The sequence below is a fragment of the Gorilla gorilla genome, chromosome 1, assembly GCF_029281585.2.
Source record: "Gorilla gorilla gorilla isolate KB3781 chromosome 1, NHGRI_mGorGor1-v2.1_pri, whole genome shotgun sequence".
NCBI classification, from domain to species: Eukaryota; Metazoa; Chordata; class Mammalia; order Primates; family Hominidae; genus Gorilla; species Gorilla gorilla.
Window position 1 is genome coordinate 230,389,315 of NC_073224.2, and position 17,140 is coordinate 230,406,454.

A 17,140-nucleotide genomic window follows, 5' to 3' on the forward strand; every position below is an offset into this window, starting at 1 on the left:
TACCCTATCCATACTACACAATATCCCCATTTTCTTTTTTTAAAATATTTTTTATTATCTTTACCACAGTTATCCAATTAGGTGAATTATCCCTTTTCATCTGCCCTATCTGTACCACATAATATCACCAAGATTCACCTTCCTGAAGTACAGATCTATTTCTATCACTGTCCACTTCAAAATCCTCCAAGTTCCCCTCCTGTCTACGAAGCAATGACTGAACTCCCCACAATGGCATTCAAAGTGTTCTGCAACATAAACCACCTATTTTTACAAGCCCACATGAACACTGCCTTCCAGCCACATTCTTTTACAACCACCCACCAGAGGACTTCCAGAATGCATCCCAAGTTTTTCTGCCCCTGTGTTTTTGCTCCAACTTTCCCTTTCCCCACTGTGTCCTTCATCTTGTTCTTTTTAAATTCCAATTTATTCTTCCAGGACCTTCTCACTTGCTCCTGTCTAAAGTCTTGATGGATTCTCTCCACCCCAAAACCAAATACAATTGCTCCTCTATTTAACACTTTTCAAATCATTGACCTTACCCAAGGCAGAATAAATTACTTTTTTTATTGTTTTGTTGTTTTTTTCAGACAAGGTCTTGCTCTGTCAAGGGAATCATGGCTCACTGCAGACTCAACCTCCCAGGCTCAAGTGACTCTCTTGCCTCAGCTTCCCGAGCAGCTGGAGCTACAGGGGTGCACCACCATGCCCGGCTAATTTTTTGTTTGTTTGTTTAAGACAAGGCCTCACTCTGTCCACCCAGACTGGAGTGCAGTGGAACCATCTCAGCTCACTGCAGCCTCAGCCTCAAGTAGCTGGGACTACAGGCATGTCCCACCACACCCAGCCTTAGTCAAGTTTCTAATCCTCTACAAGAGGGGTCCTCAACCCCTAGGCCACAGAGTGGTACAGGTCTGTGGCCTGTTAAAAACCAGGCCACACAGCAGGAGGTGAGCGGTGGGCAAGTGAGCATTATTGCCTGAGCTCCTCCTCCTGTGAGATCAGCGGTGGCATCAGAGTTTCATAGAAGTGCAAACCTTACTGTGAACTGTGCATGCAAGGGATCTAGGTTGCACGCTCCTTATGAGAATCTAATGCCTGATGATCTGAGGTGGAACAGTTTCATCCTGAGACCATCACCCCAACCCTGTCTGTGGAAAAACTGTCTTCCACAAAACCAGTCCCTGGGGCTGAAAAGAATGAGGACAGCTGCCCTACAACACAGGATGGGTCTTGAATACAATAGTTAATTTTTTTGGTTGAATTCCTATTTAACTGGATGTCAACAAACTAACATTTAAACAGCATTAAATAAAAAACATAAATTGGGGCCAGGCATGGTGCCTCACGCCTATAATCCCAACACTTTGGGAGGCTGAAGTGAAAGAATTGCTTGAGGCCAGAAGTTCAAGACCAGCCTGGGCAACATATTGAGACACTCTCTACCAAAAAACATTTTTGTTTAAATTAGCTGGGTGTGGTGGCATGCATCGGTAATCCCAGCTACTTGAGAGGCTGAGGTGGATAGATCACTTGAGCCCAGGAGTTGGAGGCTGCAATTAGCCATGATTCCATCACTGCACTCCAGTTTGGACAACAGAGCCAACAACATCTCAAAAACACACACACACAAAACAGGCTGGGCGCGGCAGCTCACGCTTGTAATCCCAACACTTTGGGAGGCTGAGGCGGGCGGATCACAAGGTCAGGAAATCGAGACCATCCTGGCTAACATGGTGAAACCCCATCTCTACTAAAAATACAAAAAATTAGCCAGGCGTGGTGACACGCACCTGTAAACCCAGCTACTCGGGAGGCTGAGGCAGGAGAACCGCTTAAACCCGGGACCCGGGAGGCGGAGGTTGCAGTGAGCTGGGATATCGCACTACTGCACTCCAGCCTGGGCAACAGAGCGAGACTCCATCTCAAACAAACAAACAAATACCACAGTCAGGGCTGTACACTCTGACTCACACCTGCTGTAATTCTGGCACTTTCAGAGGCCAAGGCAGGCAGATGGCTTGAGCTCAGGAGTTCAAGACCAGCCTAGGCAACATGTGAAACCCTATTTCTACAAAAAAACACAAAAATTAGCCGGGCATTATTGTGTGCTAATAACATCTATCCTTTTTAGAAGTTTATATTTAATTACTTTCCCAAAACAACCTAAACCTAAATATTTTTTCTGATTTTACTGTCTCATGGTAAAAACTTCAGGCCGGGCACAGTGGCTCACACCTGTAATCCCAGCACTTTGGGAGGCCGAGGCGGGCGGATCATGAGGTCAAGACATCAAGACCATCCAGGCCAACGTGGTGAAACCCCGTTTCTACTAGAAATACAAAAATTAGCTGGTGTGGTGGCACGTGCCTGTAGTCCTAGCTACTCGGGAAGCTGAGGCAGGATAATTGCTTAAACCCGGGAGGCAGAGGTTGCAGTGAGCCAAGATCACACCACTGCACTCCAGCCTGTTGACAGAGCAAGACTCCGTCTAAAAAAAAAAACAAAAAAAAACAAAAAAAAAAACCACCTTGCAACCATCTTCAAAATTTAGTGAAAATGTTATCCAGTCATTCAAAGCTACAGTTAAGTGGACTACAGAAAGTTATTCTGTCACTTCTCTACTACTATAAACAGTATCCATTATAATAGACATCCATCAAAGACTTAGTTTCAAAACTCCCTGCTCCTTTAAAGAATTACTTATGTAAGTCTGAAATCAAGTTTAAAATCCAGCAAGAAACAATAATTTTACAGAGGTGCTTTTTGTTTTGTTGTTTTGTTTTGTTTTTGAGACAGAGTCTTGCTCTGTCACCCAGGCTAGATGGAGTGCAATAGCCATCTCGGTTTACTGCAACCTCTGCCTCCCAGGTTCAAGGGATTCTCCTGCCTCAGCCTCCCGAGTAGCTGGGACTACAGGTGCGTGCCACCACACCTTGCTAATTTTTGTATTTTTAGTAGAGACAGAGTTTCACTATGTTGGCCAGGCTGGTCTTGAACTCCTGACCTCGTGACCCGCCTGCCTCAGCCTCCCAAAGTGCTGGGATTACAGGCGTGAGCCACCACACCCAGCCTACAGAGTTATTTTTAAGAAGTTATAGGAAAACAACATTTCTTAATAATTAGCAAAAAAATACATCTTCCAAGTTTTGAAAGCCAGAGCAGAAAGGTAGAAAAGGTAACCATACATACTCTAAATCACTTACACAGCCTGAGTTCTAAACTGTTCTTCTGACCACTTTTCCTTGCGATATACAATTAGAAGCGTTAGGAAAGTGGAATGGAGCAAAAATTCCAGAAGCATTAACTAACATTAAAGAGACAATAAAACATTTAGGTCTAATTCATTTGAATTTTTCTCAATTTTTGCCCAATTGCTTAATTTTGATCTTGTAGAATTCCCACTTGCCCTCAAAGGCACTTCGGATTATAAGGAATCTAAGGAGAAGACTCAAATTGATCTTTCAGTAAAGTGATAAACAAGAATGAAATAATACTAGTTTTTTGGTTGGTTTGTGTTTGTAGCGTTCCTTTTCTATAGAAAACAGCCAGGATTATATTCCTAAAAAAATGATCAGTTCATGCCATTGCCTCTCCTTAAAAACCTTCAGTTGGTTGCCACAGCCTCAGAGCATAACCTAAAAGTTCAAGCGCCTCCACAATCCAACCTACTTCCTCTGTCTCAGCTTTCCTTGCCCAACTCTAAGCCTTCTTCTCCACTAGCCACCACCTTCCTACACTATACACATGGATTCCTAGGAGCCCAATCTCCCTTCTCAACCTATTACAAGTTCACATCTTTCAAGGACAAGGTCAAATGAGACCATGGAGCAGGATGCATTAACTCATTTCTTAATATCCGTCTGCTTTTCTGAGTAAAAGGGCATACCTTTTTTTTCCTTTGCTCCATAAAATTACTCGACTGATTCCTCACTTTTCCATTTATTTCATTCTGCCCCTATGTTGCAGTCAGTAGTTCCCTTACCTCTCATATACTAATACTTTATTCAGTACATTTGTTAGAATTAAACAGAAATGCAGTCTTTTAAATTCCATACTAGAATTAGCCAGGCATGGTGGCACATGCCTGTAGTCCCAGCTACTTAGGAGGCTGAGGCATGAGAATCGCTTGAACCTGGGAGGCACAGGTTGCAGTGAGCCAAGATTGCACCACTGCACTCCAACCTGGGCGACAGAGCAAGACACTGTCTAAGTTAATTAATTAATTCAATATTAGCACAGTTTGTTATACAAAAACAAATTTGAAACAAGTAACTATTTAAAATATAACATTTTCCTCTGAATTACATTTTAAAGTGTGAATTGTAATTTAAAGAATGAATATGTACCCAAAAATAAATTTTTATAGCTAGAGATCCCCTTTTGAGATGCTATGAAAAAGTCCTCCTTATATCACATTTTGCATCTCTCAGTCCAATACTTTCCATGAAGACCAAGCAGGTTTTCGGACCTAACACTGTACTGCTGACAATGGATATACTGATAAAATGGCCCCCCAAAATTTAAGAATTGGTGTGTGTGTGTGTGTGTGTCTGTATGTAGTCACTATTTATTCTTGATTTTTGACTCTATGAATAAAAGTTAACCATGGGCCATGCTGTGGAAGTTCAAAATGAATCATATATTAGAAAAGGAGGCCGGGCGCGATAGCTCATGCCGGTAATCCCAGCCCTTTGGGAGGCCGAGGCGGACAGATCATTTGAGGTCAGGAGTTCGAGACCAGCCTGGCCAACATGGTGAAATGCCATCTCTGCTAAAAATACAAAAATTAGCTGGGTGTGGTGGCACATGCCTGTAATCCCAGCTACTCAGAAGGCTGAGGCAGGAGAATTGCTTGAACCTCGGAGGTGGAGGTTGCAGTGAGCCAAGATCGCACCATTACACTCCAGCCTCAGTGACAGAGCGAGACTCCATGTCAAAAAAAAAAAAAAAAAAAAAAGCTTCTTTCTGTATTCTAACCCAATCCAAGAATCAGACTATACACGAGTAGTCTCCTGACATATCAGATTTTTAATCTCCAATATGGCTAAACAGGCTCAGTCATGCTCCCCAAATGTTTTAACTACTATCTGGCCAGGCGCAGTGGCACATGCCTGTAATCCCAGCACTTTGGGAGGCCAAGGTGGGTGGATCACTTGAGGTCAGGAGTTCAAGACCAGCCTGGCCAGCATGGTGAAATTCCGTCTCTACTAAAAGCACAAAAATCAGCTGGGCTTGGCGGCAGGTGCCTGTAGTCCCAGCTACTCAGGAAGCTGAGGCAGGAGAATAGCTTGAACCTGGGAGGCGGAGGTTGCAGTGAGCCAAGATGATACCACTGCGCTACAGCCTGGGCGACAAGAGCAAAACTCTGTCTCAAAAAAGAAAAGAAACAAAGAAAAGGGGTCTCACTTTTTCACTGCCCAGGTTGGAGTGCAGTGGTGTGATTGAAGCTCATGGCAGCCTCAAAACTCCTTGGCTGTACCTCAGCCTCAGGAGTAGCTGGGTACTATAGGCATGCATCACTGCCCTGTTTATTTTTTATTTTATTTTGTAAAGGTATTTGAAGAACATTTCTTCCTTTTACTTAAAGAAGCTGTTGAAAACATTTAGTATCTATCTATCTATCTATCTATCTATCTATCTATCTATCTATCTATTTATTGAAACAGGGTCTCACTCTGTTGCCCAGGCTGGAGTACAGTGGAACAATCACAGTTCACTGCAGCCTCAATCTCCCAGGCTCAAGCAATCCTCCTCCCTCAGCCTCTGGAGTTATTGGGACTACAGGCACATGCCACCACACCTACCTAATTTTTTTTTTTTTTGAGACGGAGTTTCGCTTTTGTTGCCCAGGCTGGAGTGCAATGGCTCGCGATCTCGGCTCACCACAATCTCCACCGCGCCCATCCACTAAATTTATCTTTAATAGAGATGAGATCCTGCTTCACTGCCCAGGCTGATATCAAACTATTGGGCGCAAGCAATCCTCTCACCTAGGCCTCCCAAAGTGCTGGGATTACAGGTGTGAGCCACTGTCCTCAGCCCTAGTAAGTCTTTATTTTTTATTTTTTTGAGATGAGTTTCACTCTTGTTGCCCAGGCTGGAGTGCAATGGCACGATCTCGGCTTACAACAACCTGTGCCTCCTGAGTTCAAGTGATTCTCCTGCCTCAGCCTCCCGAGTAGCTGGGATTACAGGCATGCACCACCACACTCAGCTGATTTTTTTGTATTTTTAGTAGAGATGGGGTTCTCCATGTTGGTCAGGCTAGTCTCAAACGCCCGACCTCAGGTGATCCGCCTGCCTCGGCCTCCCAAAGTGCTGGGATTACAGGCGTGAGCCATAAGGCCTGGCCTATTTTTTACTTTTAAGATGGAGTTTTGCTCTTGTTGCCCAAGCTGGAGTGCAATGGCATGATCTCGGCTCACTGCAACCTCTGCCTCCCAGGTTCAAGTGATTCTCTTGCCTCAGTCTCCCGAGTAGCTGGGATTACAGGTATGCACCACCATGCCCAGCTAAATTTGTATTTTTAGTAGAGACGGGGTTTCTCCATGTTGGTTAGGCTGGTCTCAAACTCCCGACCTCAGTGATGCACCAGCCTCGGCCTCCCAAAGTGCTGGGATTACAGGCATGAGCCACCGCGCCTGGCCGTACGTATCTTTGTATCAGGATGTTTATAACAATTTTCTCTTAGAACATCTTTAGAATTTAATACTAGGAAAAAAGGTTTCTCTCGACAAACTATTAGGCTTTCTTTTACCAGAATGAAAATTGTACAATTTATCTTTCCTTTTTTGCATTAAATTCCATGTTTCCAAATTAAATTACAATAACCACATTAGCCGAGGCAACCTATACATTTACTTTTTCTTGTTACATAAATTTTTACTTATTTATATTTTAATAGCCTCACTGTATATATTTGTGGTAAGCTGCTCAAATCCTTTCTAGAAGTAGTAACTGGTATAAATTATAAATCAATAAAAACTTCCTGTAATAGCCTATTCTGCTATTTAACACTGTAAATATGTTGTGTAGTCAAAGTTCTAGTTCCTAAAAACAAATAAAACCAAACGACACAGCAAGCTTTTAAAAGTTACATAAAGATCGGCTGGGCATCGTGGCTCACGCGTATAATCCCAACACTTTGGGAGGCCAAGGCGGATGGATCACTTGAGGTCAGGATTTCAAGACCAGCCTGGCCAACATGATGAAACGCTGTCTCTACTAAAAATACAAAAATTAGCTGGGTGTGGTGGCACATGACTGTAATCCCAGCTACTCGGGAGGCTGAGGCAGGAGAATCACTTGAACCCGGGAGATGAAGGTTGCAGTGAGCCAAGGTCACACCACTGCACTCTAACCTGGATGACAGAGCGAGACTCTGTCTCAAAAAAAAAAAAAAGTTGCACAAAGATTTATGTTGAATGAATTTAATAGCCATGTGAGTGGCCAGATAAACAGCAGTTTCAGAAGACTGAAACCAGCCCACAAACAGAAGTAGCCAAAAGTTCACGGAAGAAAAAAACAAAATGAGTAACATACTTAGTACTGCAAAAGTGTGAAGTGTGCCTCCTGGTTTCAGCAATAAAGGCTGGAAACCAGAGCAAGGGCAGTATCCATGAAGTGGGGGGCAGGAGGGGACACTGAAGCCAGCCTGTAGTGGGTTGGCACAGAAGTGGGAAATGCCAGTATCCATGACACTGTCAGAGCCTGGCTATGATGAGCAGGAGAGAGCAAATAGGAATGAAGGATTTTATTGGAAGAAACAGAAACGAAGGAGGGATTTTCCTCCCCCCAGCCCTTTATTTGTAATAGGAAAGACTTGCACATTTCTATACTTTATTCAATAGCTATTTACTGGGTGCCTACAATGCAACAGGCAGTTCCTGGGAAAAATAATCCGTGAACAAAAAAGATAAACCTCCTTGTCATGGAGGAATTTACATTCTAGTAGGGAGAGGGAGGACATTAAAATTAATAAATCAGGTATAAAGAATCGAGAATGTAATCAGCATCATGGGGGAGTACAGCAAAATCAGGGGGTTCAAGATTGTGGTGGTGGGAAGGATTGCTGTGCAGGTGCATAAATGAGGTCAGGGTGGGCCTGCTGATGTGCTGAGATTTAAGCAAAGACTTGAAAGAGGTAAAGGAGTTAGCCAAGCAGATTTCAGGGGAAAAGTATTCCAGGCAGAAGAAAGAGTAAGAGCAGCTGGGTGTGGTGGCTCACGCCTGTAACCTCAGCACTCTGGGAGGCTGAGGCAGGTGGATCACCTGAGGCCAGAAGTTCAAGACCAGCCTGGCCAACACGGTGAAACACCATCTCTACTAAAAATACAAAATTAGCTGGGCTTGGTGGTGGGTGCCTATAATCCCAGCTGCTCAGGAGGCCGAGGCAGGAGAATTGCTTGAACCCAGGAGATTGTGCCTCTGCACCCCAGCCTGGGAGACACAGCAAGACTGTCTCAAAAAAAAAAAAAAAGAAAGAAAGAAAAAGAGTAAAAGTAAGAGCAAGGGCCCTATGGTAGGACTGTGCCTGGTGTGTTCAAGAACAGTAGAAAAGGCTGGGCACAATGGGTCACGCCCGTAATCCCAACATTTTGGAAGGCAGAGGCGGGCAGATCACCTGAGGTCAGGAGTTTGAGACCAGCCTGGCCAACACGGTGAAACCCCATCTCTACTAAAAATACAAAAATTAGCTGGGCGTGGTGGCACATGTTTGTAATCCCAGCTACTTGGGAGGCTGAGGCAGGAGAATCACTTGAATCCGGGAGGCAGAGGTTGTAGTGAGCCAAGATCAGGCCACTGCACTCCAGTCTCGGTGACAGAACAAGACTCTGTCTCAAAAAAAAAAAAAGAAAGTGGGGAAGTACTGCAGGGAAAAGAAGAGTAACCAATACTGCGAGTTCCTACAGATTAGAACAGTGCTATCCCTAACAGAGGCCAAGAGAGAGCAACCTCTTTCTCACACTGGGGGAAAGAACAGAAGAAAGAGGGCAGAGAAGTTTGTAAGTAGAGGAAGGGAAAGCTCAGGGAGTTCATGCCCTTTTTTCCTATGAGGTGGCAGGCAAGGTATTCTGCCAAGCATGGGGCAGTGACAGGTTTGAGTCAAGGGGTCCAGATTTTATAATAGCAACTGTGGAGAAATGGGGAGGGAACTAAGCAGAACTGCTCTGACAGGGACCAAAGACAGATTTAAGGGAGACCTCGGACTACACATTAACTGTGGCACTAATCCCCAGCACTATGCAGGTTTCTCCATGACACGGAGTAAGAATGGAGGGTATGGATGGTAGGGATGACGTGAGGCTGGCTTCTGCATAGTAAGTCCTGAAGAATAATAAGAAAGAATAAAAACTGCAAGCAATGCAACCCAGAGGTCGTAGTATAGAAAAGGAAGGAAAAGAAGTAAAATCTGGAAGAGGCTGACGGTTTAGGAGACTTAGAGTGGGAGAACACGCATAAAGTGATTATGAAAGTGAAAGCTATCAATTATCACAGTTTAAGACTTGAAGGTGAATTTGAGACCTTAACATGATGACAAGTTAAAAATGTGGCCATAACACTAAACAACTGGAACAGAATGAAGCCAATGTTTGCTTGAGCTCAATTCAAGAAATTTCACAGTTAACGGTAGTTACAAAGGAAACTCAACATAGTGGTTACTTACTAGTACTTATGATCTTGGGGAAGTCACTTGGCCTGTTTTAGTTTCATCTGTAAAATGGGAATAACTATTTATTTCATATGGCTGCTATTAGGATTAAATTAGTTAATAAACGTAAAGTGCTTAGAAAAAAGCCTGGCACACAGAAAGTGCTCAATATGAGTAAGCTATTTTATCACTATTGTTGTTTCTGTTATTGTTTATTTACATAGTCATTGACATCTGCCAAGATGATGTCAAAAATCTGGATGAAAGAGAGAACTAAGCCAACAATATAGTAATCCAAAAGAGCAATGGGGCTGGGCACAGGGGCTCATGCCTTTAATCCTCCCACTTTGGAAGGCTGAGGTGGATCACTTGAGCTCAGGAGTTCAAGACCAGGCTGGGCAATAGGCAATATAGTGAGACCCCCATCCCTACAAAAATTTAAAAATTAGCTGGGCATGGTAGCGCATGCCTGTAGTCCCAGCTACTCAGGAGACTGAGACAGGAGGATCACTTGAGCCCAGGAGGTCAAGGCTGCAGTGAGCCATGACTGCGCCACTGCACTCCAGCCTGGGCAATAGAGTAAGACCCTGTCTCAAGGGGGAAAAAACGGCCAATGGTAGAGGATAGTATGGTTGAATGATATGCTTTGGTATAAACAATGTGATATTAAATACAAAAAATAGGCCGGGCATGGTGGCTCATGCCTGTAATCCCAGCACTTTGGGAGGCCAAGGTGGGTGGATCACCTGAGGTCGGGTGATTCAAGACCAGCCTGACCAACATGGAGAAACCCCTACTCTACTAAAAATACAAAATTAGCTGGGCGTGGTGGCACAGGCCTGTAATCCCAGCTACTAGGGAGGCTGAGGCAGGAGAATCGCTTGAACCTGGGAGGCGGAGGTTGTGGTGAGCCGAGATCGCACCGTTGCACTCCAGCCTGGGCAACAAGAGTGAAACTCCCTCTCAAAAAAAAAAAAAATATATATATATATATATATATATATATATATAAATAATATATAAATTTTTAAATCCATCAAACATTTACAAGCTTGTGACTTCAAACACATATACAAAAAACCACAAGACAAATGTAAAAGTACCAATTGAGTATTAGATACTAAGTACAGTATTATGTACATACAACATTACAAAGAATTTTGAAAATGCTCTGACTGGAAATCACGGAAACCATATCAGGATACTAAATTGTACTAAAATGAAAAGGAGTTGGAGTTAACTTTATCTCACCATTTCTATATAGAAATGGTAGCCCAGGTGCAGTAGCTCATGCCTGTAATCCCAACACTTTGGGAGGCTGAGGCGGGTGGATCACAAGGTCAGGAGTTCAAGATCAGCCTGGCCAATATGGTGAAACCCCGTCTCTACTAAAAATACAAAAACTAGCTGGGCGTGGTGGTGTGCACCTGTAGTCCCAGCTGCTCGGGAGGCTGAGGCAGGAGAATCACTTGAACCCAGGAGGTGGAGGTTGCAGTGAGCCAAGATCACACCACTGCACTCCAGCCTGAGTGACAGAGTAAGACTCCATCCCAAAAAAAAAAAAAAAAAAAAAAAAAGGCAGGGCACGGTGGCTCATGCCTGTAATCCCAGCACTTTGGGAGGCCAAGGCAGGCGGATCAGAAGGTCAGGAGTTCGAGACCTGCCTGGCCAACATGGTGAAACCCCGTCTCTACTAAAAATACAAAAATTAGCTGGGCATGGTGGCAGGTGCCTGTAATCCCAGCTACTTGGGAGGCTGAGGCAGGAGAATCATTTGAACCCGGGAGGCGGAGGTTGCAGTGAGCTGAGATCACACCAATGCACTCCAGCCTGGGCGACAGGGCGAGACTCTGTCTTAAAAAAAAGAAAAGAAAGAAAGAAAGAACTGGTAAAGTGTGAGTTCCTGGAAGGTAAAGAACTAAATCTCTACATGCACCCTCAGTTAATGGGTAATGCCTATAGTAAAAGAGCATCAATGAATCAATGGCCTGTTAACCAAACAGTTCAACTCCGAGAAGTCCAAGGCATCTTTTTATTTTTAGCAGGCAAAGTCTGAGCCCAGAGTGGAGTGCAATGGAGCTGTCTTAGCTCACTGTAATCTCGAACTCAAGCCATCCTCCCCACTCAGCCTCCGAGGCACTAGGACTACAAACACACACCACCCATATACAGTTTTTTTTTTTTTTTGGTAGAGATGGGGGTCCTGCTATGTTGTCCAAGCTTGTCTCAAACTCTTGATGTGAAGCAATCCTCCCGCCTCAGCCTCCCAAAACAGTGGGATTACAGATGTGAGCCACTGCATCCGGCCCAAGGCACCTTTTGCAGGTTTTTCCTACCACAGTCACATCTGTTTAATTTCTCTTCTATCCTGATAAGCTGCACAAAAAAAGTTCAAGAAGTATGCATATTTATTCACACTCTTTCATAGAATCCAGATATTCACCAGTATCTGTTCCAACGAGGCCATCTTTCAAAGAGAAATACATGAAATAGACATAAAATAACTTCAGAGCATTATGAAATGATATCATGTTAGTTTACAAGACCAAAAGGATATGCTTCCTCCTGGAAAAGATCTACTATGATTAGCAGCCTGGGAAGGGGATTACAAACAGGAAGGCAGGGGGCCCATTGTCCTTTACTTTGTACCCAGGACAAGACCACAGTGGGAAAATGGGCTAAAAAGCTTTGGCTTTAAGAAAGACTCCATTGGCAGACTTTCTTGGACACTTATTCCCTGCACGAAATCAAAATGGGAAAGAAGAGAGAGAGAGAAAAGGAAAAGTGCATTCATATCTGGTCTTGAAAAGGAAAAACAGTCTGTTCTAAGCCTTAAAAGCTATACTTAATTGGATAAATTTTGGAAAAACACTCATCAGAGCAGAGCTACACATACTCATAAAATCTAGCCTCTGTATCAGATTCACAATCAGGTCTGATTTTACCAAATGCTGAAATTATTTTTAATCAAAAATGTTCAGATCTTTATACTAATAAAGTAACTCTAAAAATTAAAAAATTAGAAATACTTCTAACTTAGGGCATGGAATTTCAAAACAGACATTCTGTATTTCTCTCATATTAGTGTAATGCAAAAAACACTAGTTTCTGTTGAAGTTACATTTGATTCAACAAGTTTTAAAACTAAAGCTTGATGACAAAAATAACAAAAAAATAGTGTTAAGACTTTGCTTAGCAAAACCTATCCAAATTTTTTAAATGTGTATACACACACACACACACACACACACACACATATATATATACACATTTTTTTTTAGCCAGGGTCTTGCTGTTGCCCAGGCTAGCCTCAAGCAATCCTCCCACCTCAGTCTCCCAAATAGCTGGGAATACAGGCATGAGCCACCATGCCCAGGTATTTATTTATTTATTTATTTTTGTAGAGACAGAGTCCCACTCTGTTGCTCAGGGTGGTCTCGAACTCCTGAGCTCAAGGGATCCTCCTGTCTCAGCCTCCCAAAGTGTTGAGATTCCAAGGCATGAGCCACCGCACCCATCCCAAAATTTTTTACATAGTTCAACCTGAGAAGTTATGAGAATGTATTTATGAACAAATTGAACTTGAATGAAAGCAAAGGCCACAAAGAAGAAAGCAGGCATGCCATCTCTCCAGGTCCTGTCCACATCTAGGATATAGAAAAGAACAGACCTACAGACTCATGCTGAACCCAGTTATTGATCATCTCCAGACCTGCTTTACAATACCAACCTATGTGCAATTCTCATATTCCACCTTCAAACAGTACATTAACAACACTTGCTCTATAATCCAGCAACCATATCAACTTAATCAGAAAGCACCACCTCACTTCTTAGAGGAACACAAGAACTAGATTTGTTATGACTAAACTAAGGAGACAAAATGCCAGCCTTTAAATAAAATATCCACCATGATATCACCTCTTAAGAGTTATTCAAATCTCATCAGCACACTTTCATCAGGCTCAGACAGGCACATCATGACACAAAGCGGAATGTTAAATGGTGGCAGAACAGCTGCTCAGAGCAGTAAGAGATATGAGCAAGGGATCTGTTGACAATCTAATTTCAGCTACCTCGAGATTCCACAAAGATGACAGCCTCCGTCCTCAGAAATGCCGCCACTAGCCTCGCCCACTATCAGAATACTCTGGTTTACGTCTTCTCTGCAAGTTGAGCGACTCTGAAAATCTATCCATCCAATGCTCTACGGCTACTCGAGGCCTCCATACTGATACAGTGGCCTTAGCAATTCTCAGATCGGCCTATGCACATGTAAAGCATCAGCAGGCCTTTCACAGCCCCCGCACTGGACGCAGAAGATGAATAGAGAAACACGGAATTTCACCCCAACAAGAATGGAATCTTGAAGGCAGTTTACCTTGGAAGCTCATTTAGCAATCAAGGGAAAAAAAAGGGATCTGGAAGCTCCATTCTGGCGTTAGGGGCGGGAATGTTTTGTGTTGCATGAACAATGACTAGCTTGCTCAAGCAGCCTCCCAACCCCCACAACTTGGCTTCTGGTCTGGCCAGTCACCCTGAAAGCTGCCAGGGCTGTCACTCGGTGCCTTCCAGCAACTGGACTTGGCTCCTAAAGGATTTGTCAGATCATCCTCCCAATATGGCTGCCCGAGTAATCCCAGTCGGCTGAACGCCGAGACCACACCAGCCTTCCTCATACCTGGCCAGCATCCAACAAGCCCCCTCCCTTCCTATCGCACCCCTCTTTCCAGGCCTCGAGCCCTCGGCTCCCCCAGCGCCAAGCGATGACCTTTCCTATCGCCATCTGGCAAAGGGCATAACCACATTCCCAGCCGAAGCCCGATGCCCACCACAAAGGAGGAAAGGGGAGAGGGAAAATGAGAAACGATGGCTTCAAACGAAGCACAGCCGCCCCCCGGGCTGCAACGTGCGCGGAGCCCCGGGAACGGCCAGGCAGCGGCGGGTCTGGAGAGCGCTGGGCACAGCCGGGGCCTGGCAGCGCGGGGGAAACGGAGGGCCGGTGCAGGGCACTGCGGGGGCCCCTGCCGACCGCTGGACGCCGGCCCGGGACTCGCTGCTGGCCTAGGGAGGGGTCCCCTCCCCTGAGGGCGAGGCTCCCGCACCCGGCGCCCGTCCCGCGCTACCTCCCCTCAGACCCCGCCCGGACCCCGGCCCGGCCGCTCCTCCCCGCGGAAGCGGCCCCCTCCCCAACCCCGCGGCCGCGGCGCCAACCGCCGCCAGCCCCGCCGCCTTACCTCAGCCGCGCTGCAGACCGACGGGCGGACCCGGTCAACAGGAGCCGCGGCGCGCGGGGGCGCGGGGGGCCGCGCACCGACGCACCTCAGCGCGAGCAGCGGCCGCCGCGAGCCGCAGGGCGCCGCTCCGCAGCCCCATCACGCAGCCGCCCGGCACCGCATCGAGGTGGGAGGTGGGCGGTGGGCAGCGGACAGGAGTGCGCGAGTGCGGGAGGCCAGGGCGCGGCGACGGCCGGCGGTGACGGCTGCGGAGGACGGGGAGCTGCTCCGACGCGCGCGGGCGCCTCCCAGGACCGCTGCCGTCACACTGCCCCGCTTCGGTCCTCGCGAAACTCCGCCCGCAGTCGCCTGCGCGGGACACCGCCCCGAGCTGGGCCGCTGCGCGTCACCTCGTATCCGCCCCGGCGCCCGCGACGGACACGGGCTGTGACCAATCACAGCACAGAGCTCGGGACGGCCAGCCAATCGCAGGGTGAGCCGGGGAGTGGGGCTGTGCGGGGGGGGCTGCAGGGACATCGAGCGCCCCCTGGTGGCCCTAGGGCCGGCGCAGCGAGGGGGTGCAGGTTGGCCAAAGCTGGAGCCCGGAGTTCCCTCCAGGGTGACCCCCCAAGGGCGTTCGTCGGAATCAGCCGCCCCCAGCCACCCCGATAATCCGCCTTATACGGGGACAAAAGATTGACTGAGTGGAGCGAGGCGGGGCCCAGGGGTCCTGACGCCCGCAGAGGAACTGGGATCAACATGGGAGGCGCCGAGAGTGGATCATTGTCCGTCGGAAAACATCTCGCAGGCGGAACCGGCCGAACGCGGCGCGGTGGGAGCGGAACCCCGAGAAGGGATGAGCGCATCCCGCGGGAAGCTGCCTGGCCTATTCTTACCGAACCCGAGCACAACACCTCCCACGCGCCACCTCGGGAGAGAGGGCGGAATGAGTAATGGAAAAGCATGACTTGGTGGGCATTCCACTTGTCTCCTTGGGAGACCACGGAAGGGCTGTGAGGAGAGGAACAAACGCTTTGCACCGTCCCTGAGTTAATGAGCCCAGCCCCCTTCTGGGAGATGCCCTTGAAGGAGGGAGACTGGAAGTCAGAAACCCGGAGGACACAAAAGCACGAGCAGTGATTTCTTTAAAATCAGATTTAGGTTCAGCTGGAAAGAAAAATCTCACTGTTCAGAAACAGTTCAATTGAGTACTTAATAAAATATAATCTTCAGTGATAATATATTCAATTATCAGGCCCAGGCCGAGCACTATTACTTTATAAGGTTGTGAATTTTTTTTATTTACTAGCAGACATTGAAAGTAAAATCACGTCTTCCCCTGAATTAAATACAGTATTATTGTGAGTAAAAGGTATTATGTACAAGCATATGCACTAAAACATCGAAATTAATTTTCTACACTAATAATTCTGGAAAATCTCCACCACCACTCAAGTCCTCAGACTCTTCATCCGCTTTTATTGATCACTTCTCATTTTATAGAATTTAAACTCCACCTACCTGCAAAAGGATTTGACATAGCTTACACTAAAGCATACAGCAGTGAAATCGTATAGCTTTAAAATAGGCGTAAAATGCACAATAATGAAACAAGCAAGAGACTTTTTAAAAGCTGTTTGAATGAGAGGCATGCCTAGAAAGAAAAATTTTTTTGTTTTGTTTTGAGACAGAGTTTTACTCTCGCCCAGGCTGAGCTCAGTGGCACGATGTCAAATCTCTGCAAACTCCGCCTCCCAGGTTCAAGCGATTCTCCTGCCTCAGCCTCCCGAGTAGCTGGGATTACAGGTGCCTGCCACCACGCCCGGCTAATTTTTGTATTTTTAGTAGAGACGGTGTTTCACTATGTTGGTCAGGTTGGTCTTGAACTCCTGACCTCAGGTGATCCACCCGTCTGAGCCTCTCAAAGTGCTGGGATTACAGGCATGAGCCACCGCGCCCGGCCAGAAAAACAATATTTTAAAAATCCATAGTCAAGGAAATATGTTGCCACTGAGCACAGAACTCAGCTCTTAGCTTCCTGACGGCTAAGAGTAAAATGAAACTATAGTAGGTTAATAAAGAGGAACTCATCAATTCAACAGTAGACACCACTTCATCATAGCGTGGACCTCCTTGCGTAAGTACTGTGATGAGCGCCATGGAGAGTTACGAAAACCTGGGTGGCTGTATTGCTTGAGCTCTCAATGGAGCACAATCTAAAAAGAATCTAAAACGTAGTGAAGAACCAGGCGCGGTGGCTCACGAC

At 46.0% G+C, this 17,140-nt stretch overlaps 1 protein-coding gene across 14 annotated transcripts in view; it reads right to left on the minus strand.

Annotated features, from left to right (window-relative positions):
• The window catches only part of KIF1B (kinesin family member 1B), a 173,699-nt gene extending 158,384 nt beyond the window's left edge, over nucleotides 1–15,315 (minus strand). For 7 of the 14 annotated variants that reach the window (XM_031010261.3, XM_055384143.2, XM_031010270.3 and 4 more), the window contains exon 1: nucleotides 14,896–15,257. The gene's annotated coding sequence lies outside the window, so the exon portion shown is untranslated. Of the gene's footprint in view, nucleotides 1–14,895 lie in introns of all 14 variants that reach the window. The other 7 variants (XM_031010295.3, XM_031010276.3, XM_031010268.3 and 4 more) reach the window with 6 other exon arrangements.
• Nucleotides 15,316–17,140: the final 1,825 nt, after the last annotated feature.